This window comes from Neofelis nebulosa, chromosome 3 (genome assembly GCF_028018385.1).
Source record: "Neofelis nebulosa isolate mNeoNeb1 chromosome 3, mNeoNeb1.pri, whole genome shotgun sequence".
Lineage (NCBI taxonomy): Eukaryota > Metazoa > Chordata > Mammalia > Carnivora > Felidae > Neofelis > Neofelis nebulosa.
Window position 1 is genome coordinate 170,143,677 of NC_080784.1, and position 21,569 is coordinate 170,165,245.

Sequence of the window (21,569 nt, forward strand, 5' to 3'; positions counted from 1 at the left end):
ACTGAAAGGAGGTAGGGAGGATAGGTAAAAGGAGTGGCTTTCTGTTCTGCGCTCTCTCTCTGAGAGTCAGAGCAGAGACGAATCACAACCTGCTGACTGCCCTTGACCAGGACTGGACTCCTCTCTGCTAACTTTGCCCATCCAGTTGACACTTACAAATAATATTAGAGAAAAAAGAGCTTCACCTTTCTTCCATTCATCCTAAAAAGCTTCTCTCAGCTCTCTTCTTTGATACCCGTTTACCCAGGGACACCTGCTGAGGCTATCCTTGTCATCTTCAGAACTCTCCTGGAGTGTAGCTTCTACTACTTTATCAAATGGGGCCAGCTCTGCCCTGAGGGTTTTTCTTCACTTTCGAGAATAGACGGGAGCCTCCTGTTGTCTCCATCCTACCTCCCACTTGTCCATGCCCAGACACTAATCACACTTGATTTTAATTATTTTCTGTATTCTACAGAAGCTCCCCGAGATCAGAAACCATGACTGTCATCAGTCGTAGATACCACTGTATCTCAGCCCCACAGCATCACTTTCCTAATCTATAAAATTCAGACGTTGTTAAGAGTGACTCTCTCCTGGGTTGTGTTGAGGATTAAATGATGCTTATACACAAGGGGCTTTAAAATAGCTCCTGCCACATGTTGAGTGTTATGCAGAAGTGTTAGCTTTATTATTAAATCAGTTAGCCTTATTGTGTTGATAATAGTTTAAACTTTATTTTATAGGAGAGAAATTAAACAATTTTCCCAAGGTCATAAAGCCAGTAGAAGATAATGTATAAATCAATAGGAAAATATTTGAAATCATCATATTTACACACAGACTTTTTATAGAAATGCTCTACAGTGTGTTTATGTCAGTAATACACAATATTAAAGAAACCCCGATGCTTAGGAAAAAAAATACATAAAATTCTTAAAGACCATATAAGATATGCTTTTTGCTTTTTAGAAACTAGAAATCTTGCGGTAAATTGTGTTCTTAATCTAAATGTTGAGAACCTTTGATATCCCACCCCAAGATACAGAATTTATATGAAAAATAAAACAAGGTCAAATCAACATAGTATACCTGACATTTCCATATGACAGTAACCTGGTTTCTATCCTTCATTTCATTGTATCTAAACCTGGGGGCAATGGTATTTGCTACATTAAAGCAAGTTTAATCTTAATGAAATCGGGGATTGACAGATTCAAATGCTGTCCAGATTGCTGAGTGGTAAACAACCCAGTGGAACTGGAACACCACGCAGCATTGAGATGAATTAGGAAGCTACTTGAAAAAGAACAGATTATATTTGTGATTATTAGATTCCCAGAAACAGAAACACTCTGAATTGAAGTGAACGATAAAAATGGTAAAAGAATTGATCTTTAGTAAAATAAGATCTTGAGGCTTTAAGACACTGAAAAGACAGAAAATATTCAAGCGAATGAAAAAACTCGTAAAATAAAGAACCCAAATCATAATTGTGTAAAGATAACAACTGAAATGAATAGGAAGGAAAACACACATTTCTTTCTTTCTTTTTTTTTTTTTAATTTCTCTCTAGAAAGAGTTTTGTAAGGTAAGCACCTAAATGATTCAGCTTGCTTCTAGAAAACAACGAAACAAAACATTTTAAGCCAAAACCAAACAAAAACATTAGCTAAGCTAGTATCCTTTAATTTTTTTATTTAGGTTTTGCACTTATGTAATAGTACCCAACACAGTTGCAAAGGTCAACTCATGCTATAAGATTTGTAAAGAGAGTTCCCTGTACCTTCCCCCACTTTCCTATTCCTCAGTTTAGCTCCTCTGAGGCAACCATATTCTACTTATTTCCTCGCTTATTAATTACATCATTTACCTCCATGTTTCAATGTAAATGTGTGACACCATCTTATTTAAATAATTAACTAAATCAAACAGGCACAAACAATAATGGAATGAACCTGTATTCCAACTTTAGAAATGAAACGCATCAGCCAGAGTTGGACTGCCCCTTCCCCGAGGGTTAAACTAATACAAAGTTTCTTCTTCTATTATAGAAGGACAAATACTGCTGAATTACTTTTTTTCCTGTAAATTGAGTGGAATGTTATGACCACTTCATTCTCTGGCTATGCAGATACCTTGACAACTGTGGTATGCTAATGACTCTTCCAGTCCTTCCAGTCAATCAGACTCTGTGCTAAGCGGACTGGATCTATGACAGGGCAGGTGACATGATGGAGCAAATGGAGTGGAGAGTGGTTTGAGTCTGCTCTGCTGCTGAAATTTTTGACAGCTCCCCTAGCCACTCCAGTCGTTAATAATGGAGAGGTGAGATCTGGGCCCTGGGGAAAATAAAGCAAGACCTTGAGAAAGTAATCAGTAAGAAAGATAATGAAGGAATGTTTAGGCAAGATGAAAGAGCTTTTTAGTCTAGAAATAGTTGTTCCTGAAACTGCCTTTTCTGGATACCTCAGCAGTGAAGTGACCACTAACACTCATCTGGATATTTTCAAAAAATAAGTCTCACTTTAGATGTATTGAGTCAGAGTTTCTACGGTGGAGATCTAGAAATTTGCATTGTAACCAGCACACCCTCTCCTCAGATGATTCTAATAGATACAAAAGTTTGGGAATTAGTAATAGTGACAATATTATCCAATTTCAAACTGCTCACTTCATCTTGTACATACCTGAAGATACTGAAGAGGTTTCTCTTTTGGCCCTTGACTTTTACAGCAACCACTCTCATTTCATTTCTGGAGTCACTACCTAGAATTAACCTGGTAGTGACTTGTTATTCCATCAAACAGACACAGGAAAAGAAACAGAGAGAGAGAGAGAGAGAGAGAGAGAGAGAAAGAGAGAGAGAGCCAGGAAAGAGAGAGAAGAGAAAGGAAAAGAGAAGGGAAAAGAGAAGGGAAGAGGGAGGCGAGGCGGGGCGGGGCGAGGCAAGAGACCGATTCATTCCAAGACAATTTTGTATAAGAAGTTGAAATTGAAAACATATATAGTGAATTGTTTAATATGCCTTTCTTATACATGAGAAACATTAAAATGATTATCAGTGGGGTGCAATATTGGTTTTTTAATGCTTCTAAGATAATTCTGAAAATATTTAAGCTACATATATGAAGATAACATTTCATTTTGGTCAAATATAGCTTCATCATAATTGTTTGAAAAAATAAGAAAAAGGCTATGTAGTATTTCAAATAAATGAACTAAAAACCAAGATCTAAGCATCGACCAAGTCAGTTACTGGTAAATGTCACACGTGATTTTATACACATTTCATTACAAATAACCCCCTTCCTGGAGTTGAGTGTTCTGCCTCAATATCTCAGGCTTATAGTGTTTGCTAATTATAGTGTTCTGAAGTGATTTTCCTTAAATACCCATTTAATGTCGTTATAGCTTGGATTAAAACAATTATAGAAAGACGTGAAAATCAGAGATAGGGCCTGTGTGGGGACAAACTGGGTGAGATATAGGATCCTTTTCTATCCTACGTATGAGACAAGTCACATGGCAGCTGGGGGATAACTGGGATTATTGAATAGCGACCAACTCTTGGCTCAGGTGTTTGGAATCCAATGTAATCAACTAAATGTGCACATCTGAGTTTGTCATTACCACTTAGCATCTCTGTTGCCCAGTGGAGGAACACTAAACAAACAGAAAATTCAGAACCAAATTTATAAATTTGCAAGCAAAATCAATTTTTTCAGCATGTTTGCTTGGAACTGCCTGGCACAGATGGCCAGATGGGTTCAGAAACCACTCTCTTTCCCATCCATTATGCTTGAGAGTCTGGATATTCCCAATTGGTAGCTGATGAAAATGGTATGTTCTAATAAGATCTCTAAATCCTGAAGATGAGCCTTGAATATTAAGAGATTTTAATGGCAAAGCTGAACTGAAAGTTTGGCTCAAGAATTCCCCCAAGAGAATGAACACTCAAGAGTAAAAGGAGCATTTTTATACTGAATTTTGGGTGCCTGCTGAGAGGCCCTGAAACATCCTACTTTCTGCTATAGATTTCTGCTAGTCACTGGGTCCCTCCATCCTTAAAGAATCTTTTTTTAGAAATACTTTAGGAGGAGTTAATTCGTAAAATCTAAGTCCCTTTTAAATAATGTCTCTTGGAACACAACTTTGTAATCAGGTGACAAGAAATGGTGAAGTCGGTACTAAATAGTATGATTTCTTTTGTATTAACTATATGATGGACAATCTTGCTAATCATGCTTATCATAATTATTACCCCAATATTACATTTTATGTTTATCTTATCTCATCTGCTTTGAATTAGTAAATTGAATTTTATGTGAATAACTTGACTTCTACAGTCTCCCTAACTATATAGTAAAGTCCTTGTAGGCAGAGACAATGGCCTTAATCTCTTCTTTATCAACTATAGCAAATAATACTACACCATGTATATATTTAGTAATAATAATAAAATAAAAATGGCAAGTATTAATATGGCATTTACCCTGTGCTGGGCATACCTCTAAACACTGTATGTACAATTCATTCAATCAGAGTAATGATCCAGTGCCATAGGTATTAATGTTACCTCCATTTTGCAGATATGGCAATTGAATAACAAGGAGGCTATTTATTCACGTTGCCCTCACTCAGAGCTATGAAATGACCAGGCTGGTTTCGAAGCCCAATAAGTTTGGCTTCAAAATCTATGTATTTTAAATCCAGACAATGGCAAGAAGTTTGAAACTATTAGATGACTTATCTGACTAACTTTCCTACCTTCTATAAAGCAAAAGGAACAATCATTCATTCATTCACCAATTGCTTCTTGAGGCCCTGTGAGATATGAGTCACTATGCCATGCATGGAGCGACCAAGGCAAGAAATGAGTGATCCTAACACCCTGCCCTGATGTAGATTATATTTTAAGGAGAGACACAAACAATGAATATGCCAAACTACATTATGAGGGGGTAACAGTGGGCAATAGTGGTGCTTTAGGTTTGTTGACAAAGAAAGACCTCTCTGAGGAAGTGACAATGAGAATAAAAAAGAAAGAAAAATCCAGATATGCAAAGAGTAAAAACAAAATTTACTGTGTCACATTTCTGGAGGCATGAAGTCCAAAACCAAGGTGTCAGTGGCTCCATGCTCCCTCTGAACCCTATAGGAGAAAGACCCTTCCTTGCCTCTTGCAGTTTCTGCTAACCTCAGATATTTCTTGGCTTCTGGAAGCATTACTTTAATCTCTGCTTTATCTTCACATGACATCCTCCTTCTGTGTCTTCACATCATCTTTCTTCTGTGCGAGTTTATCTTCGTGTCTGACTTTTTCCTTTTTATGACACCAGTCATATTGGAATAGAATCTACTCTACTGACCGCATTATAATTTGATTCTCTCTGTAAAGACCTTATTTCCAAATAAGGTCACATTCTGAAGTACTGGTGGTTAGGACTACAACTTATCCCTCTATTTTGGCTGAGGGAGGAGGAGCACAATTCAACCCATGACGGTTTCTAGAATTGTGTAGCCACATACTTTCTAAGACTATCATGTATTTGGAGTAGAGACCATCTATGAATCTTACCATCACCTCAAGGATATTGTCTCTCTGGAAAGATTCACTGAGTCCATTTCCTCCTGTGTCATCCAGATATCAATCTTGGTATTACAGGGATAAGGAGATCCTGGGTGCTTTACTCAGAAAAATAATTTCCTGAATAACAAAGTCAAAATTAAATCCAATGCAAGGATTTTTCACTCATCACCACAGTGGATACAAAGAGTATTAGGAGCAATGTCAAGGATATTATCAGAATAGTAAAATGGGAAATAAAGTAAATACAAAGACACATAATAAACACCTGATAGACCATGTTCAGAACCTAATAATAGCTTTTTTAAATGCTACAAAGGTTGGATGAGAAATAGTGCTTATTTGAGTAGTAGGGTAGTATGGAGATGTGCCATGAAAGATGTTTAGCAGAGACTGCTAAGTGCCCATCAAATATTCGTGCTCCGAAATGCTCACGTAGACTTTTTGCTGAGGAGTAGATGCTTAACTAGGGACTGTATTTCTCAATTTCTCTTGAAATTATGTGGGGCCATATAACTAGCTCTCACCAATGAACTGCAGGCAGAAGCAAGGCATATGGCTCCTTTGGGATTAGGAAGTGGTGCCCCTTCTTGACCATCTCTTCCCATTCTGTTGGCTGGACATTAATGCCCGGGTTGACCTTGGATGGCTTGAAGATGGGTGGTCTTGAGTAACTTTATGATGTAAACTACCACTTTCACCATACCTCACCCCATGCCACTGATGAAGAAACACCTGTATTGAACTATTATGGGAACAAGAAATAAATTTTAATTGTGTTGTCACTAGAGTTGAACAGTTTGTCTGTTTTAAGAGCTAACATCTTAATAAATGCTGATGGATATCACTGAAATGGCAAAGAGAGTGGCAGAAAGACAGGCTTTCTGGTACAGGGAATGGCATATGAGTAAAGGCACAGAGAGGAGAAATCACAAAGGAAAGAGACCAATTTGGCCGAAGCACCTCTACTGAGGTGTAATTGGAGATAAGCCTAACTAATTAGGACTTTATCATATAATGGAGGCTTTCAAATGCGAGATTGGGTTTTTTATATTTAATTCATAAGGTAGTGGAGGTCTGTGGAGAAATTAAGTGTGGGTGTTATACATTCAAAGGCATTTTTAGAACACTTTTTCATATTTATTTAAGTATACCATGTCTCATTAAAGAAAGGATTATAGCAACCTTTGAAATATTAATTTAGCAGTGATGTTTAAGAAAGATTGGATTGAGGAAAGAGAGGAAACATAAAAGGGTATTGCGATACTTTAGTCTAAATCGGGGATCTGCAAATGTCTCTTAAGAGCCAGATAATAAATATTTCAGGCACGTAGGCCATGGTCTGGATTGCAGTTACTCAACTCTGTATTTGTAGTATAAAAACAGTCATAAACCATACAGAAATGAATAGGTATAGCCATGTTCCAATAAAACTTTATTTACAAAAACAGTTGAAAAGCCACGAGGCTTTAGTTTGTCCACCTCTGGTCTAGATGGAAGGGTAACAAGGCTTCAAATATGGGGGAACGGAGTGGAAGGACAAAAGAGTAAAGACATGTAACACAAGAGAAGTCAATCAAACAGAACTTGCAGAGCTAATGTAGCGCTTTCAATGTTGACTCTGTAAGTAGCATACCTCATTTCTGCTACTCCTAGACTAGGATCTCTGTGAAGTAAAGGCTCAGTTGTATTCATCTTCATATTGAGAACATACAAAGTAGCCAATAAAATATTTACTTAATTAATTGGATAAATTTTGACTTACTGAATATGTAGAGTGAGGAAAAATTCACAGAGACCCAAATGTTTCAGAGTGTCTATTAAGCTTGAGTTAATGTCAATACTAATGTCATTATGGGAAATATTCTTGACGTTTACAAGTTATTTAGCCCTTCCATACCTGAATGTCCCAAAGGCATTTCAAAATTAGCAGGTACAGATACCACATTTTATTTCCCTTCCTCCTTCAGCCCCAAATCTAATCTCCTAGGGTTCTCCATTTTCATCAATGTCTTTGCCGTTTATCTAGTCAGTAGAAGCAGAAATCTTATGAGCCATCCTTGTCTCCTTCTTTAGAGGAATGCAACTTGGGAGAAAATGTCCTGTAGATCCTACCCCTGAATTAAATTTATAAAAAGTCCATCAATTCCTCTCCACCATCATTCTTCATATGGATTACTGCAGAACATCCTTGATTCCAATATTGATACCCTCCTTACAATCTCTACATAAATCTGTAATTTTCTATTGAATTTGTAATAAATCCATACTCCACATCACGACCGGCAAGTACGTCCGTAATTACTCCTGTGTTTATATGTCCAACCGAGCATCAAGGCCACTCTCTACCTTACCAAATAGCAACCAGTCATTGTTGCTATCATTTCCTAAAAACTCTCAAGCTCTTCTTTGCCTCCAGGTATTTTTGCTCTCCTTTCTTTCTGGTTCTTTCCTCCTCTGTTTGCATGTTAGGCAAGTATAGTGCCTTTGTGTTTGGTCTGCCAAACTAGGATACCCAGAATTTTCTCCTCTGCATAGATACCCGTTAGCCTTGGACCCAAAATATAATTTGTATGAGATTCAGAAAGTGGAAAGTGAAGCGGCAGCCATATTTTTTTAACTCTCTGAATGGTGATGCATCACATGAAGACCTCTGGCATCTCACTGATATGGTGGCTGGTGTTTAGGTATGTGGCAGCATCCCAACCCACAGTGCTCCTAGCTTTGGCCAAAGCTCCAACCTTAGCTTCTCTGGGTCCCAGGCATATGTGTGTAGCTGTGGAAACATGGGCTGCTATTCCTGTAGGTTACCCACAGGATCAGGGTTGGAGTTCTTTCAAGACAGACCCAGTTTTAGTAGTCCTTGTTTTCCTTTTGTCCCTGTAGGTTCCATTTTGTTGTTGCTTTCATCTACATTCAGCTTCCCCTCATGACTTCCAATCTTCACGATTTTAAGGCAACGTTAGGTTCCACCCTGCAAACAGAGTTCAGTAGGCTGCCTGTACTGTCCCATCAGCTCCCACACTCACATAAGGGGTAACCCCCTTTTAAGTTGCTATACAATCGTGAAGGCGGGAAGTCATGAAGGAAAGCCTAGGGTAGATTTCATAGATCCAAGGTTAGGGGTCTGGTATATAACTCCAGGCCCTATCTCCTCTAACAAACACATGATGGAGACCAGTTCTGCACAGAAATTTCACGTAAAACTTTCAGGATGAACCTTTCTAGCTTATACACAGATAACAGCAGCTCTCCACTCTATGTCTATTCATTTTCCTATGTTCCAACTCACAGACCCTTTTTGGCCAATCTGAAATAATACCTCAAGATAGATTTAACAATTCCTCATAGAAAATGCTTTATATATCTTGTGTTCAAAGCCCTGCTTATTTTCTAGTCCCATAGAGTTAAGTGTCTCTAGCATGTTATCTCTCTGACCCTTAATTAAAGATTCTAGCTTATTAAGAAATGGACTTATATTGAGTCTTAATTTAAAAAAATTGAATAATTTCACTAGGGATTTTTGAAAAATTCTTTATTTTTGAGACATAAATCTCATCCTCCAATAAGAACCTCCATTTCAAAATTGAAGTCTCCAAAAATTATTTCAATTTTAGCATGCTCTCCACAGTCTTTTTTAGTCTGGGTCCAGTTAAGAATCAGAAACCATAAATCACTTTAAACAGATTTAATATGAAGATGTATTAAATATGATAGAAGAATAAGTATAAAAATGTAGTAAGAACTCTAAAAAGTAACTCCTTAAGGCTGAGAGAGGGTGTCTAAGGAAGGACACAGTTGGAATAAGGCCCTTCCTCCTTGTTATGGGTCAAATTGTGTCCACCTACATCTTGAAGTCCTGATCTCCAGTATCTCAGAATGTGTGACCTCATTTGGAATAATGTTTTGCAGATGTAATTAGTTACATTAAGATGAAGTCATACTGGAATGGGATGGGCCCCTGATTCAACATGGTGGGTGTTCTTATAAGAAGATGACCATGTGAAGACAGAGACACACAAGAAGAATGCCACGTGACAATGAAGGCATATATTCGAGCAAAGCTGCTGTAAGCCAAAGCAGGTCAAAGATTACTGGCAAACTACCAGGAGTTAGGAAGAGGCCAGGAAGGATCCCCCTACAGGTTCCAGAGGGAACATGGATTTCCCAACACCTTGATTTCAAACTTTTAGCCTCCAGAACTGTGAGATAATAAGTTTCTGTGTCTGTAAGCCTCCCAGATTTTGGTACTTTGCGATAATAGCCCTAGGAAACTAACACACTCCCCAAATCTGATATCAGACTTCTTTGAATAAGGTGAAATTGCAGCCGCAGGATGGAGAAGTTGCTCAGAAAACAGTCCCCTGTGGCATAGATGAGCAGAAGCTGGTGGGTAGGTGTGCAGAGGACGTAGGGGCACCAGTCTGGGCATGAGTCCTGACTCAGGCATTGTTCATGTTAAGAGGGCAATAGCAGTGACATCTGCAGTGCCTCTCTGGCCACATGGCTAAGACAGAGCACCCCTGGATGTCCCTTCACACACACATGCACACACATACACCTGATGGACCATGGAGTAGAAGCAAGGAAAGCAAAACAGAAGAAACTAGAGCTCCTCCATTCCTCCTGCAGAATCCCCCCTACCACCACCCTGAGCTAACAGTTCTGAACATTATATCCGTTGTAAAGGAGAAATACTCAAAATGCTTAAATAGTCCAGTCTGTTTTTACAAAGAAGGTACTAAGGGTGAATTTGGAACTATGAGGCAATAAACCGATAACTGCTACAGAGCCCTTTTGGTATGCTGGTAGCATTTCAAGGACAGTCGTGGAACTCCTGCTGACATTTCCCCCATTTGTACACTTTTAAGTCCAGCATTATGCGTGTGTGTGTGTGTGTGTGTGTGTGTGTGAGTGTGTATGTGTGCTGGCTTTTGATCCTTACGTCCAAAATCTATTGCGTGTCTCCCAAAATAGAACAGGCAGAAAGCCAAGGAGCTCGTGGTCTAGGATCAGAATGGTAATATGGTCAAAAGCCTTCAACCAAAAGTAATTTCCCAAACACTGTGAATGGACGTACAGTCCATGTTTAATTTTCATTTTTCATCTTCAGTTTATTTTCCTCACCTACCAGAGGAGTGAATCCTTCACCCCAAATACTTCTGAAACTTTCCAACTTTGATCCCAGCTCCAAATAACTATTGTTCTTCTCCTTTGACTTCATTTGTCTCTGTGTAGAATTAAGATGCCTCAAAGAACTTTGCATAACAAGGCACATCCCCTTGTGGAGTCAAAATCAAACTGCTCCTAAGTGGATAGCACGAGCAGAATGTCTAGTATGACCGACTTCATTTTATTAAAGATGATCACATCTTTATTAAAGAAATGGAACAGGGGCATGGAGTGGCGTTTGGGGTACAATCGGGAGTAGAGTATGGTCTTGTCTTCCACCACACCTTGTCACTAGCCAGACCTGAGTTGACTCTTCAAGCATATTTCTTATGCGTCTTTTCATCAGTGCCTGTTTTACTGCTACTGCATCCTAGGTGTTAGATAATGTTATGTGTACCCTTCACAGACCTACTTGTACCTACTCCCTATTGTAGAAAAAACAAGTGAATATTTCAATGTCACTCTGGTTATTTGCAACCTATGAGGATACCCCTATGTTCCATCTCCAAAAAAAAAAAAAAAATCCAAATATCCCTTTTTTCTATAGGTCCCTACATGGTAGCCAGTCTTTAAAACATCACCACTTGGGGATTAAGCTATATAAAGGGGGGACCTGGGTCCCCATTAAAATTCTTTTAACCTCCTCTGCCTTGGCATTCCACTATTACTTTTTAAAAGAAATGGGCATGCTGTTTTATAACACTTGTCATGGGTACTATTGATTGAATTTGTGAGAGTACATAGTCTTTCAATACCGGTTTCCCTAGGATAGTAAATAATTTAGGTCCATCACATTGGTGGCATGGCCTCATTCTCTACCAGCACATCAAATGCAGGCATTCCCCTACATAGTGTCATACCAGATACTATTATGTTATCAGTCATCACTGGGAATGCCCAGTCCCACAAGGAAATCCATAGTACAGCTTAGAGATTTAGGTACAACAGAGAAGTAGCATTTTATTTCTAGCTTTATGTATTCTTTCAAACTGCTACAAAAGCTATATGGCAAGCTATTAAGAATTTATCTTTTAACCTAGATAAATATGGGATAAAATTCCGAAATTCTGAACTCATCTTGAATCTAAAGGCAAGGTTCAAGGCGCAATATCAATAAACAAGCAGTAAAGCCAGTGGAATCATTGATGAAAATATTTTGTGTACCAGATGTGCTTCTTTAATTCATGTATGTAAAACCTTTGTGCTTTCCTTCAACACGAATGCAGAAACCAAGTCTTGCAACTGTTTACACCTTCCGTATCTTTTTTACACTTCGATTTTGACTACATAAACACCCAAATAATAGTTTTCACTTGCAGGAAATAAAGTAACATTTTTATATTTATAAATTACACATTGTTTTGGTCTGAATCTTATAGATAATTGGCCTTTGACCAAATGTTTAAATCATCCTAACTTTATTTTCACGGATGAGGTCACTGTTGGAAACATGACTATCAACTTTATTTCTGTACAGATATGGTGACCAAAAATTGTGTGTAAACATCACTACCGTGACAAATAATTATAAAGTGATGAATTTCCTAGGGCCACCATGATAAATTGCCACACTGGATAGCTTAAAACAACAGAAATTTATTCGTTCATTGTTCTGAAGCCTAGATGTCTGAAGTCAAACAGCCATGCTCCCTCTGAGACTCTGGGTAGAATCTTCCTTTGCTTCATCCTAGCTTCTGGTGGTGGCCTTCAGTCCTCAGCATTCCTTGACTTGCAGCTATGTAACTCCAGTCCCTGCCTTCATCTCCATACGACATTCTTCTTTCTGTGTCTTTGTGCCCAAATTCTCCCTGTAATATAAGGACACTGATCATCAGATTAAGGATCACCTTAATAATATGACCACAACTTAAGATGACCAATCTTAAGTTGATTCGATTGGCACGGACCCTATTTACAAATAAGATTGCATTCGAGGTACCGAGGTAAGGACTTAAACATATCTTTTCGGGGGGTACCTAACTCAACCCACAATATAAACTAAACATTTGCCGTTTTTTTGCCTCATGTTGACATTCCTATTTGCTTGAGATGATCGAAATTTGACTTGCAATGTTTAAACAATTTGTACAAATAATCTAATTAATAAAATCATGGAGTGGGCATAAACTCAAAAATCAATTGTGATTCATACTATTAAAGCCTTCTTCACCAAGAGTGTTTTGTGATTTGGTTGATCTGTAACACTTCCTGAGGTTGCTGAAAAGAACCAGTGTTAGGCTCATGTTTGGGTGATGGTGGATGAGCCAAGAAAGCATGGAGTCGTGCCCTACAGGATGAAACAGTGGACCACGGCACTGTGAACAGGGGAGAATGAAATTGCCCGTCTAGGCACGTTTAGGAAAACACAGTTCCTGTGTTACGAAAGCCAGTGGCCACTGAGCCTTGGCTGTGGTTTTGTGAAGCGGACAAAGTGTAATCATTATTTAACTCAGAATCTCACGTTTTCTTGTATCTCTAACGCTTGTTTCACTTGGCTACCCTGACCCAGAAAGAGTGGAAGATGGGGCTCGAGGAAGGAATTTGGGGAAGGTCTTTGACTTAGAGACAAAAACAAATACAGACATGATGGTACTTCATGTTTCTTGCCTTTTGAAACTAGTTCAAATGACTCCTACCCACTTCCACGTTGGTGCTAATGTTTTGTTGTTGCTTTCCGTGGGTATTTCTCTTCTGGCCAATAATAATTGCCTACAGACGAACTTAATAGTCCCTTTTTTTCTTGTATCCCCTCCTTATTTGGAGGGCAGTAGATCATAATCTTTGTGTCCTGTCATTTCATTAGACTGCTTCATTTATTTTGCGGGAGTCTTAGAGATTCTTAGGGAAGTGATCTGTGGGTGGTTGCACCAGGAATCTGCAGATTAAAAAGTCGCTTTGCTAATAAGGATAAGAAAACTGAATTGTGAAATTCCAAGATGTATCTACTGTTAATCTTTATAAAATGGCAAATTCTTTCTAGTGTCATCAACTCTAGTTCAGAATTGCCACTCAGAAAAATTTAGTGGCAGAGGTAGTTTTCGCCAATACTAATTTCCTGCTCTGTGCTATTTTCTTTCATTCAGCGTCTCTCCGGATAAAAATCGAAAATGCCTTTTGGCTAAGTGAATGTTAGCATTTGTCTCTTTCTGCACTTCACTGTCTTATCAACCTGAGTACTTTTTAAAGTTGTGAATAAGACATGACACTGCCCAGGCGACCTGCTTCTAGTTTTATATTCTAAGAAAGACATATCAGTTTAGGCAGGCACCCTGCTCTTTTCACATTTGTGGGTTCTTTCCTTTCAGGAGAACTAGAAAGATTAATACTGGCCTACTAGTTTCCAAAAGCCCCTTAGTATTATATAATTCTGGATTCATTAAATCTCTGTATAAGTTCAATGAAGCATTACAAATTGGGAAGATAACCAGATCCTCAAAGCAGTCCTGGGCTAAAATTCATGACCAGTTCTATGTAGCATTTTCTGTTACTTCTCCAAGAATCTGAATTAAGGATTTCACTTATTTAAAAAAAAAATAATAACGTTTGTTTTTGAGAGAGAGAAACAGAGCATGAGTGGGAGAGGGGCAGAGAGAGAGGGAGACACAGAATCCAAAGCGGGCTCCAGGCTCCGAGCTGTCCGCACAGAGCCCAACGCGGGGCTCGAACTCACAAACTGTGAGATCATGGCCTGAGCCAAAGTTGGTTGCTTAACCAACTGAGCCACCCAGACGCCCCTAGGGACTTAACTATTGACCTCCTAGTTAAATATCATAATCAGAATATATAACCCTGAAATTTAAATGTGTTTAGCTTTCCAGGCGTGTGGGTGGCTCAGTCTGTTAGCGTTGGACTTCAGCTCACATCGTAATCTCGTAGTTCATGAGTTCGATCCCCCAGTAGGGCTCTATGCTGACAGCTCAGAGTTTGGAGCCTGCTTTGGATTCTGTGTCTCCCTCTTTGTCTACCCCTCCCCCTTCCCTGCTCTTGCTCTGTCTCTCTGTCACTCTCAAAAATAAATAAACATTTTAAAAAATTTTAAAAAAACCTGTTAAATGTCTTTAGCTTTCAACTAAAATTGACAAAAGTGTTTCCATATAAAAATTATAAACTATTTTTAAATGTTATCTAAAGTTAACTAAGTAAGTAAATAATTCTATTATTTATGTAAATTTTGCTTAAAATGAATTATGACTCATTAATATTTTTAATTGAAAAAATCCTAAAAATAAAACAAGTTTATATCTGGGTTATGATATTTATTACTTTATTTTATAAATAGTTTAGCTTAGATTTAATATTACACTGGTAAATATTAATTTGTACAGCAGTGCTCATATTACTATTATGTATGGGTAATTAAAATGCATGATTTCCATTATAAGCAGAACTGAGAAGGCTGTTGATAAGGAGAAGACTGCATTTTTGTATACTTCAGACACTACCCCAAGCAGAAAAAGAATAGAGACCAGGTAAAGAAAGTAGGAACTGAAGGGTTCACATGGATCATGTTGAGTCATAAACAATCACTGAAACAAGTGTTGATTTTTAGAATTCACTTGATATTCAAAAGGTAAAGGGATAAAGGGATAAGGGCAATACCATTGCCTAACTGCAGGGATTTTCCAGTCTAAGGAGACAAAATTGATATTCATTACAAATAAATAAACCATAAAAATGAGTATAAACTAAATGATGATGAATTGGATAGTTCATATTATGCTACACTTTGAGTTCAAAGGAGCTGATAATAACAGACTTCATCAATGAGAGCCCATTACACTTTTATAACAGATGGGAGAAATATTGGAATTAGAGCTGGACATCATATTATAATGCCACCTTTGCCACTTTTTACCTGTATTACTTTAGAAAATTTGCGTGACCTTTCTTTTAGTTCTTATCTGTAAGATGGGTTAGTTACAGGACTTGGTGTTTTCGTTGTTGTTGTTTTTGTTTGTTTTTTTGTTTTTTTGTTTTTTAAGAGAGAGAGAAAAAGCAAGTGGGGGAGAGGGTTGGAGGGAGGGAAAGAGGGAGAAAGAGAAAGAGAGAACCTTAAGCAGCCTCCATGCTCAGTACAGAACTGGACATGGGGCTCTATCCTACACCCCTGGGATCATGACCTTAGCTGAAGTCAAGTCGAACACTTAACCCACTGAGCCACCCAGGCGTCCCAGGAATTGTTTTGTTGTTGTTGTTGTTTGTTGTTGTTGTTGTTGTTGTTGTTGTTGTTTTACAGCAGTAAAACCTACTATATATTCTAAAGAATATTCTAAATAATAATCTTTCTACAAGAAGATCATTGATAACCTACCATAAATAATAATTTAAGGACTTTTGGACTTCCAGGGAAATCCCCAAGGGTCAAAAAAGGAAGGAAGAGGAGAAGAGGGAGAAGAGAATTTGGATAGTCTCTATAAGCCAAATATAGCCAAGCCCTGTATGAGGGCAGACACCAATAAGGGAACTGAGATAGCCAAATCGGAAAAGAAGGATAGACTGTATTATCACAAGTCAGGGAAGCCAAGCTGATATTCTGCATTAGTCTAGGGCTGATAAAGGTAAAAAGTGTCAATTTGGGAAAACCTGGAACAAAGTAAAAGGAAACCCAAATTCTCTTTGCAAGAAAGTAATTTATACAGTTAACAAAATTGATAAACCCCTAGCCAGATTTATCAAAAAGAAAAAGTAAAGGACCCAAATAAATAAAATCACAAATTAAAGAGGAGAGATCACAACCAACATCACAGAAATACAAACAAAATAAGAGAATATGATGAGCAATTATATGCCAACAAATTGAAAAATCTGGAAGAAATGAAAAAATTCCTGGAAACATAAAAACTATCAAAGCTTAAACAGGAAGAAATAGAACATTTGAACAGACCCATAACCAGTAAAGGAACTGAATCAGTAATCAAAAATATCCCAACGAACAAGAGTCCAGAGCCAGATGGCTTTCCAAGGAAATTCTACCAAATATTTAGGAAGAGTTAACACCTTTTGAAGCTGTTCCAAAAAAACAGAAATGGAAGGAAAACTTCCAAACTCATTCTACAAGGCCAGCATTATCATTACCTTGATTTTAAAACCAGACAAAGACCCCACTAAAAATACAAACCAATTTCCCTGATGAACATGGATGTAAAAATTCTCAACAAGATACTAGCAAACCAAATCCAACAATACATTAAAATAATTATTCACCATGATCAAGTGGTATTTACTCCTGGGATGCATGGTTGGTTCAATACCCACAAATCACAATGTGATATATCACATTAATAAAAGAATAAGAACCGCGTGATCCTCTCAATAGATGCAGAGAAAGCATTTGACAAAATACAGGATCATTTCTTGATTTAAAAAAAAAACCCTCAAGAAAATAGAGATAGAAAGATTATACCTCAAGATCATAAAAGCCATATATGAAAGACCCCCAGCTAATATCATCCTTAATGAGGAAAAACTTAGAGCTTTCCTCCTAAGGTCAGGAACATGAAAAGGATATCCACTCATCACTGTTATTCAAATACCATTGGAAGTCCTAGCCTCAGCAGTCAGACAACAATAAAAGGTATTCACATCAGCCAGGAGGAAGCCAAACTTTCACTCTTTGCAGATTACATGATACTTTATGTCGAAAATCCGAAAGGCTCTACCAAAAAACTGCTAGAACTGATAACATGAATTCAGCAAAGTCGCAGGATATAAAATCAATGCACAAAATCTGTTGCATTTCTATACACCAAAAATGAAGCAGCAGAAAGAGAAATAAAGGAATCAATCCCATTTACAGTTGCACCAAAAACCATAAAATACCTAGAAATAAACCTAAACAAAGAGGTGAAAAATCTATACACTGAAAACTATAGAAAGCTTATGAAAGAAATTGAAATAGATACAAAGAAATGGAAAAACATTCCATGCTCATGGATTGGAAGAACAAATGTTGTTAAAATGTCGATACTACCCAAAGAAATCTTCACATTCAATGCAATACCTATCAAAATAACACCAGCATTCTACACAGAGCTAGAACAAACAATCCTAAAATGTGTATGGAACCAGAAAAGACCCCGAATAGCCAAAGCAATCCCGAGAAAGAAAACCAAACCTGGAGGCATCATAATTCCGGACTTCAAGCTGTTTTACAAAACCATAATCCCCAAGACAGTATGGTACTGGCATAAGAACAAACACATAGATCAGTGGAACAGAATAGAGAGCCCAGAAATGGACCCACAAATGAATGGCCACCTAATCTTTGAAAAAGCAGGAAAGAATATCCAATGGGAAAAAGGCAGTCTCTTCAGCAAATGGTATTGGGAAAAGTGGACGGCAACTTGCAGAAGAATGAACCTGGACCCCTTTCTTACACCATACACAAAAATAAACTCAAAATGGATCAAAGACCTAAACATAATACAGGAATCCATCAAAATCCTAAAGAAGAAAACAGGAAACAACCTTTTTGACCTCAGCCACAGCAACTTCTTACTTGACATGTCTCCAGAGGCAAGGAAAACAAAAGCAAAAATGAGCTATTGGGACCTCATCAAGATAAAAAGCTTCTGCAGGGTGAAGGAAATAATCCGCAAAACTAAAAGGCAACCAACAGAATGGGAGAAGATATTTGCAAATGACATATCAGATAAGGGTTAGTATCCAAAGTCTATAAAGAACTTATCAAACTCAACACCCGAAAAACAAATAATCCAGTGAGGAAATGGGCAAGAGACATGAATAGATAACGTTTCCAAAGAAGACACACAGATGGCTGACAGACACTTGAAAATGTGCTCAACATCACTCATCATCAGAAAAATGCAAATCAAACCACAGTGAGATGCTACCTCAGAACTGTCAGAATGGATAAAATTAACAACTCTGGCAACAACAGATGTTGGTGAGGATTCAGAGAAAGAGGAACCCTTTTGCACTGCTGGTGGGAATGCAAACTGGTGCAGTCACTCTAGAAAACAGTATGGAGGTTCCTCAAAAAATTAAAAATAGAACTACCCTATGACCCAGCAATTAGGTTACTAGGTATTTATCCAAAGGATACAGAAATGCTGTTTCAAAGGGGGCACATGTACCCCAATGTTTATAGCAGCATTATCAGCAGTAACCAAAGTATGGAAAAGAGCCCAAATGTCCATCGACTGTTATATATATATATAATAGAATATATTATATTCCAGTAATAATGGAATATTACTCAGCAATCAAAGAGAATGAAGTCTTGCCATTTGCAACAATGTGGATGTAACTAGAATATATTAGGCTAAGTGAAATAAGTCAGTCAGAGAAAGACAAATACCATATGATTTCACTCAGATGTGGAATTTAAGAAACAAAATATATTAACATAAGGGAAGGGAAGCAAATATAATATAAAAACAGAGAGGGAAACACACCACAAGAAACTCTTAAGTACAGAGAACAAACTGAGGGTTGCTAGAAGGATATTGGGTGGGGGGATGGGCCAAATGGGCAAGGGACATTCAGGAGGACATTTGTTGGGATGAACATTGGGTTTAATATTTAAGTGATGAATCATTAAATTCTACTTCTGAAATCATTATTACACTATATGTTAACTAACTTGGATTTAAATTTTTAAAAGTAAGAATAAAAAGTAAGAAAAAAGTTTGAAAAAAAAGAAAGCAATTTATAAAAAAATATATATATATTTCAAGTAGAGAGAAAATCATTCTAGCAGAAAAGCTCAATAGCATAGAAATTAATTATCCTCTGCATTCATATGTATATATATATTGTTAAATATAAAAATGACAATATCTAAACTATAGAATTACAAAAAGTTAAAAATAGACACTACCAGCTAACAGTAGCACGTACTTAGAGAGGGTGATAGAGTTCAAATTTCTACTTTCTTGTTTTGTTCAAGAGGGTGGCCAAAATATTGATCAAGCTTAGGCCTGAAGTCTAAAGATGTTACATATTTGTGGTAAAATTTCATACTAAAAAGAATAAAAACAGAGATCTCAAATTTATAGATCTCAAATTAGTTGAAGAAAAAAATATGAAATCAGAATGAAAATATAATTTAAAATTTCAATCAATAAAAAAAGAAAATGAAAGAAATGGATGAAAATGAAAGTGAAAAAAAATAAAAATTGAAAAGTAAGAGGTTAGTAAAATTTCCAGCTAAAATTCACCGATTTTCAGTTAAGATTAAAAAAAAATCCAACTAAACACTATTTACAAAAATCATTTAAAACATAAGGAAATATAAAATTTGAAAGTAACATAATGGGCAAAACAAATACTAGGTTAAGTCTAATAAAATTTGTATTTTTTTAAACTTCAAATGTTTTATTTTTAAATCATTGTAACATCATATGCAGTTGCAAGAATGGTGCAGACAGCTCCTGTGTACCCTTCATTCTGTTTCTTCCAGTGATAAACGTTTTTTTTATAATTGCAGTTCAATATCACAACTGGGAAATTAACATTGAGGCACCCATTTGACCTAACTTATATCTTACTGGTTTTATGTGCACTCATTTCTGTGTGTGTGTTTATTTCTATGCAATTTTGCCATGTGTGTAGGTTTATGTGACCACTACCAGAGTCAAAATACAGAACTATTCCTTCACCACAATTATCCCTCGTGCTGTCTTTTGATAGCCACACCCTAACCCCCATCTCTAACCCCTACCAACCATCAGTATGTTCTATTTCTATAATTTTGTTATTTTAAGAATGTTATAGGGGCGCCTGGGTGGCTCAGTCAGTTAAGAGTCCGACTTCAGCTCAGGTCATGATCTCATAGTCCGTGAGTTCAAGCCCTGCGTCGGGCTCTGTGCTGACAGCTCGGAGCCTGGAGCCTGCTTTGGATTCTGTGTCTCCCTGTCTCTCTGCCCCTCCCCTGCTCGTGCTCTGTCTCTCTCTGTCTCAAAAATAAATAAAAAACACTAAAAAAAATTTAAAGAAGGATTTTATATAAATGTAATGACAAATGAAATTTTTTTTGCTTTTTTTAAAATTTTTTTAACGTTTATTTATTTTTGAGAGAGAGAGACAGAGCATGAACGGGGGAGGGGCAGAGAGAGAGGGAGACACAGAATCGGAAGCAGACTCCAGGCTCTGGGCCATCAGCCCAGAGCCCTACGCGGGGCTGGAACTCATGGACCGCGAGATCATGACCTGAGCTGAAGTGGGATGCTTAACCAATTGAGCCACCCAGGCGCCCCGACAAATGAATTTTTAAGCCCACAAATATATTAAGTAAAAACAGGAATACTATAAAATTATAAAAATTTGAATTTATCAGGAATATATAAATACTATAAAACTATAATAATAAAATACAAGAAAAATAAAATAATAAAATAACTGATAAGTATGTAAAATATATAAATAAAATGCAGAATTTTACAGATTACCTTATGGGAAATTTTTCCACTTTTAATTATATTAAAGTCAAATGGACAAAAATAATTAGTAAGCTAGGAAGATGGAAAAAGTAATATGACATTATCTTACAAAGTTAAGTTATTCCCTCTTGTAATGTATTCTACAGACTTTGTACATGTGTGTACTAGAAGACATTAGTCTGAGTGCTTACAAAAGCAATGTTCATATTTGCAAAACCTGGAAACTACTCCATCATACACTGATGGAAGGATAGACAAACAATGGTATAGTATACAGCTGTGAAAAAGAATTAACTCCAGCAACTCACAACATGGCTAAATCTTAGAAATATACTATTAGATTGAAAAAAGACTAATAAAGTAGGACAGCATTTTCAGAAAGCTCAAATATAAGAAAACCCAAAGCAAATATATGTGTGTGTGTT

At 37.2% G+C, this 21,569-nt stretch overlaps 1 protein-coding gene across 1 annotated transcript in view; it reads left to right on the forward strand.

Moving 5' to 3' along the window:
- KCTD8 (potassium channel tetramerization domain containing 8) overlaps window positions 1–21,569 on the forward strand; it is a 254,926-nt gene that overhangs the window by 202,913 nt on the left and 30,444 nt on the right. The gene's annotated exons all lie outside the window — the stretch shown is intronic.